The sequence below is a fragment of the Rhamphochromis longiceps genome, linkage group LG1 (genome assembly GCF_057381845.1).
Source record: "Rhamphochromis longiceps isolate RC_006_pf linkage group LG1, R_longiceps_female_GT1.1, whole genome shotgun sequence".
Taxonomy (NCBI): domain Eukaryota; kingdom Metazoa; phylum Chordata; class Actinopteri; order Cichliformes; family Cichlidae; genus Rhamphochromis; species Rhamphochromis longiceps.
The window spans coordinates 42287678-42294078 of record NC_140557.1 but is presented as its reverse complement, the minus strand read 5'-3'; positions in this window follow the sequence as shown (position 1 = coordinate 42294078).

The window sequence follows — 6401 nt, the reverse complement described above, 5'->3', positions numbered from 1 at the left end:
ACCAGGAAGCAGATGTTCAGTCTTACATGCCTCTCTGCAGCTTCTCTCCTCCTGTTATCCCCCAAAAGCACCATCCCATTAGAAACATACAAAAACAAACTAAAAACCAGCAAAAAAAAAAAGTGTCTTAAACATAAAAAAATCACAAAGAACAATACAGCATCCCCAGCGGCACCAAAGCGTAAAACAGTGAAATGTGATTTATTAAACATTAAGTCTCTCTCTTCCAAGTCTCTGTTAGCACAGGAATTAAAAATTGATCAACAAATCAATTTACTCTGCCATACAGAAATCTGGTTACAGCAGGATGATTATGTTAGCTTAAATGGATCAAGACCCCTGAGTCACACTATCAGAATCCCCAAAGCAGAAGCTGAGGGGGTGGTGTGGCACCAATATTCCACACCAACTTATTAATCAACCAAAGACCCAGACAGACTTCATTCATTTGAAAGCCTCTACCACCACCCTAGCTGCCACCTATCATCCACCTGGGCCTTACGCGGAGTTTCTGTCTGATTTCCGTCCACCTTCTTATGCCTCCACTCATCCTCCTTCATGTTTGTGTTCATGTTTGCTGTTTAGTAGTTTAGTTTGTCCCAGTATAGAGTCGTTTTTGTTCCATTTTGCCATTTTTCACATTTTGCTTTACTCTACAATAAACCACCTTCACATCTCAGCAAGTGCCTGCATTTGGATCCTCATTTATTTTCTCCACACGGCTCATCCCATTCGCTGTGACAGTGACGGTGTTTTCAGATCCAGTGACAGTATGCAGTACAGTGCAGCCATCTGAAAAGAGGTATCAGAGAGGCCAAGGCAGTGCACAAGAGGAATATTGAAGACCACTTAACAACAATTTGCGACAGGTATGGCAGGGAATTTAGCACCTAACAAACTACAAGCCTGGCAAAACCATGATGACTGAGGGCAACATGGCACTTGCAGAGGAGCTGCACAACTTCTTTGCACACTTAGAGGTGAAGGAATCAGAGGCAGCCGTAGCTCAAACATCGAACGGCAGCAGCAGCCCAAGCCTCGTGGTGCAGGAATATGAGGTGAGGTGCACACTGAGGGCTGTGAACGCATGGAGTTTTCTCCAAGCATGACATCCCAGTGTATTTCAGACCCAGCAACATGCTCAGACAGAGACTGGTTCACCCGAAAGACAAAACGCCAAAACACAGACTTAACAATGTGGTGTATGCTGTACAGTGCAGCGAGGAATGCCCAGACCTCTACATTGGAGAGACCAAACAGCCACTTCACAAGCGCATGGCACAACACAGAACAGCCACCTCCACAGGACAAGACTCAGCAGTCCATCTGCATCTTAAGGATAAAGGTCACTCTTTCGAGGATGCCAATGTTCACATTTTGGACAGAGAGGACAGATGGTTTGAAAGAGGAGTGAAAGAAGCATCTATGTCCACTGTGAGCGACCATCTTTGAACAGAGGCGGGGGTTTACGACACCAACTCTCTGCCATCTATAATCCAGTTTTGAGATCCTTCCCAGACGCCTTAACGCCCACTCACATCCTGGGCCATCTGACCTCAGGAATTCGCATGATAAGGTGGGGCCAGGTTTCACAATGAACACACCCGAAACTCTGGCTGATTGGGACCCACACCCAGTTTCCCACCTTGGCTCAGGCGATTAGAGGATCATCAGGGGTCCTTTTGTCCCTCTGTGGGGGGAAACTCCCACTAGGTTTATATCTGGGACTCTCCACCATTTGACCTTAGAACTGAAGAAGCTTCTCGGATGAGAGGTGAAACGTCTTCAAGCAACTTAAAGAAGTCCAGACGCTTTTCTTTCCAAGCTCCTTTGACCAGCCTGATTAATATAAATGTCACTGACAGTTGCTAATATATTGGAAAACCAAAATACTTACCACTGAGTTGATGTCTTTCTGTCCAACAGCAGGAGTGCTGGTCCCGATACTCAAAGACTGTCATGGATCGCTGCGTGGCAGGCGGGAGGAGGACCCAATCGCAAGATTCACAAACACGGGGATGAACTCAAAAGCAGCTTTATTGCTGACAGGCAGAACATAGGAAATACAGAACTCAACTAAACTGGGAATCAATAAACTAACACTCGTAGGGAGACACAGGGAATCCACACAGCAATGAGGGAGAACGCGACGCCGAACAGAGGGAGACGCAGACAGAAATACACAGAGGGTTAACGAGGAAAGTGGGAACACACGGGGAACACAGCTGACACAGATAACCATAACGAGACAGGGCGGGGTGAACATAACACTGACGGGAGACGGGCAGAGTCAAACAGGAAGTACAGAGGTTCAGACAGGAGGAGAGAGAGCACGGGGAAAACACAGACATAACGGGCTGGGGAAACATGGAATAAAACATAAGGAGAGACGAGGGCTCACAGATACACAGAGGGGCACACAGGGGGTAAAAACCACGAAGGGAAAACACTTAGGGAACAACACAACAGGGCAACTCAGGAAACATGGCCTAAATAGGGAACAAAATACAAACATACAAGAAAACTAAGAATACTGGGCCAACATGGCCCAGGACCATGACAAAGACAGTAAGAAGCAAGCAGAGGGAGAAAAAACAGAATTTTTTTATAAGCTGATTTGATCCTTAATGTCTGTGAAATCATAATAACTTACAACACAGAAGGTCAATGTAGACCCCATACAACCAAATTAGACGAACACAGGGGTGGGCAATTCCAGGCTTCGAGGGCCGGTGTCCTGCAGGTTTTAGATCTCACCTTGGGTCAACACACCTGAATCACATGATTAGTTCATTACCAGGCCTCTGGAGAACTTCAGGACATGTTGAGGAGCTAATTTAGCCATTTAAATCAGCTGTGTTGGTTCAAGGACACATCTAAACCTGCAGGCACACCGGCCCTCGAGGCCCGGAGTAGCCCACCCCTGGACTAACACATATAGTATTAAAAACACCATCTACTACTGTGTCTGAATGTGCGGTATTAACACTGTCAGTTTAGGCCTAAAGAGATATGTGTTTAAAAAAAGACCACCTAATTTAAATATAATCATTACATGCTTGTTAAAAGCTAACTTCCAATATATAAGGTTTCTCATAAGCAAAATGACCAGATCTAACATATGGCAGGGTTTATATGTAACATCTGGGGCGATCGTGGCTCAAGAGTTGGGTGTTCGTCTTGTTTCCTTGGGCAAGACGCTTCACCTACCGCCTACTGGTGTTCTGTCAGTCTGCCCCAGGGCAGCTGTGGCTACAACTATAGTTGCCTCCACCAGTGTGTGAATGTGAGAGTGAATGTAAAGCGCTTTGAGGGGTCCCGAAAAGCGCTATATAAATGCAATCCATTAACATAATGTTTCTAGTCACTCCCGATACATGCTCGATAAAATGGGAGGAGCAAAAACACATCCCGGAATTTTTCGCGTTCTCGGCTTCATGTATACTTTGAATTGAAACAGTAGGTCTCCGAGGTATCACAAGTCCATGAGAACACAAGTACAACAATTATACGCATACACAGGCTCCGACAACTGCGATCCTACTTTTCCCCAGATTACCCTTTCTGGGTCACAAAATAAACTTTTAAGATATTTTCAGGCAAGAACGTAGCTGTGTAATGCTCAAATATCTACTTAATTTATCAAAATGTGGCTCAGGAAACAGATTTTATGTGGTACACGGCGCTCAGCAATCTGTCAAAAAATGTTTTGGTACGACTTTGGTAAGCGACGGAGCTGCAGCGCTTGATGGATTGTTGGAGCATTACGGCTACTGTAGTCTGGAGCCTCGCAGAGTAACACGTACTCTGCTTCAACGTAATATTACCGTACTGTGTGTATAAGGACCACAAATGGCACCTGTTCAGAGACACGGTTACGAAGCAGATTTCAAACTCCAGGCTGTCAGTCACACAGTGGAACTTGGGAACAGAGCAGCTGTGAAATCTGTCTCTTTGTTATTATGCTCAGCGTCTGTTAGTTTACATTTTGACTGCACAATTGTGAGCTCTTTGTTATGCACAAAAACAACATTGTTTTCTTTTATTTATGGAGCATTATTATGTAATAAATGCTGATAATTTATTTCTGAGTAATGTTTTCATGTACATCTACGCTGTATGTTAATAAAAGTGCCTGTGTGAGATCTGGGACACAGCTTTGACTAAGAACTCTCTTAGTGACGTGGCATTTTCAAAACACATCTTTCATCCTTCTGCACTGAGAAGCTAAATTTCGAGCTTACTTGGTTTTTCTAAGTTAAGACAACTCAAATAAATTGAGCTGATCAGTGTTTTTGCATAAAAAGTACTGGTAACTTATTCAAATTGAGTTCTAATAACAAATTGATAAAAAAAAATTGAGTTCAGCCTATTTAATATTTTTAATTAAACACAATATTAGATTTTACAGTGTAGGTGGAGTTTGCATGTTCTCCCCGTGTTTGCATGGGTTTTCCCTGAGTAATAATATCAAAGTGCAATAAACATTCACTCTTTATTTATTTATTTATTAAGTCATTCCTTTACCTTTCTTTTTTGCTCATACATTTCTTCCACTTAAAAAAAATCCCCTTTAACTTACTGTGTTGTTTTGTTAGTGTGTTGTGTTGTGTTTTGTGGCGTTTAGTTGTGCATATTGCTGACGCGGGACAGTTTCCAAGTTTATTGTACTATTGTACTGGGTATGACTGTGCAATGACAATAAAGAGTTATCTTATCTTGAAGGGTAAAGTGTAGTTATGGTCAGTAAGACTAGAACATTGCAGTATAATGCAGTTGATAAGGGCGACATGGACAGTTGCCCAGGGCGGCATTGTGGTGGGGGTGGCATCACGGGAATCGGCAAAAAACAAAAAGTTGCTCGTACTCATGCTGCCCCGACAACATGCCAGCGCATTTGGGGGATATCATAGGCACCGATTGGTTTTCTATCGCCCATTTGCTGGGAGTAAGGGCGCCCTCCATCCAAATTTAGATAAGGTGCAGTTTTTTAAAATTGTGCATGAAGTCGCAGGACTTTGTGATCACGGGTGAGGTGCGCCTGCTGCTTGCGGCACAGGGAGGAGAGGGGCAGGATGACGGGGGATTCTCTGGATGGCTGAAGCGGCATCCAATAACCAACTCGTGAAATAAAACAAAATAAAAACGAACCAACAAACACGAAAACACCAGACATTATGATACACACTTATAATTTGCACTAATGTTTTTTCAAATTCTATACGCGAAAAGAGAGCACGAGAGCCCTCGGTGCGCCTGCTCGCTGCTGTGCTGAAATCAAAGTAAACTTTATTGTCATCTCTGCTATATACTGCTATATTGGGGTCATCTGAAAGCAATTGTCTATAGTGTGAAGATACGAGATGTGCAGCACCTGAAACTACGGATACTGGATGCCTGTGCTGGCATTTCTCCTGCGGTGTTGCTATCAGTGTGTGAAGAGTGGGAGAAGAGGGTTGCATTGACAATCCAACACAATGGGCAGCACATTGAACACATTTTATAAGTGGTCAGAAACTTGTAAATAACTCATGAAAGAATAAAGTTACATTGAAACCAAGCACACCATTGTTTTTCTTGTGACATTACCAATAAGTCTGATGTGTCACATGGCCCTCTTCCTATTGGAAAAACAAAAGTTGTATCCAAGATGGCCGACTTCTAAATGGCCACCATGGTCACCACCCATCTTGAGGAGTTTGCCCCCTCACATATACTAATGTGCCACAAACAGGACTTTAACATATCACCAACCATTCCCATGTTATTACAGTGTATCCATATAAATGGCCCACCCTGTCTGTCTGTCTTGCATATATATATATATATATATATATATATATATATATATATATATATATATATATATATATATATATATATATATATATATATATATAGGCAAGAATACCAGAGGCGAAAAACACCAGCTACTGGTAGACAGAACAGTCAGCCGAGACTGCAAGACCAGACTGACCAACCTGTGCACTGCCTGGATTGATTACAAGAAGGCCTATGACTCAATGCCCCACAGCTGGATACTGGAATGCCTAGAATTGTACAAGATCAATGGGACCCTAAGAGCCTTCATCAGGAACTCAATGGGGATGTGGCGTACAACACTAGAGGCCAACTCCAAGCCCATAGCACAAGTCACCATCAAGTGCAGGATCTACCAAGGAGATGCTCTGTCCCCACTGCTGTTCTGCATAGGCCTGAACCCCCTCAGTGAGATCATTAACAAGACTGGCTACGGATACGACTACGGAACGGAGCAGTTGTCAGCCACCTCCTGTACATGGATGACATCAAGCTGTATGCCAAGAGTGAACGAGACATCGATTCACTGATCCACACTACCAGGATATACAGCAATGACATCGGGATGTCATTTGGGCTGG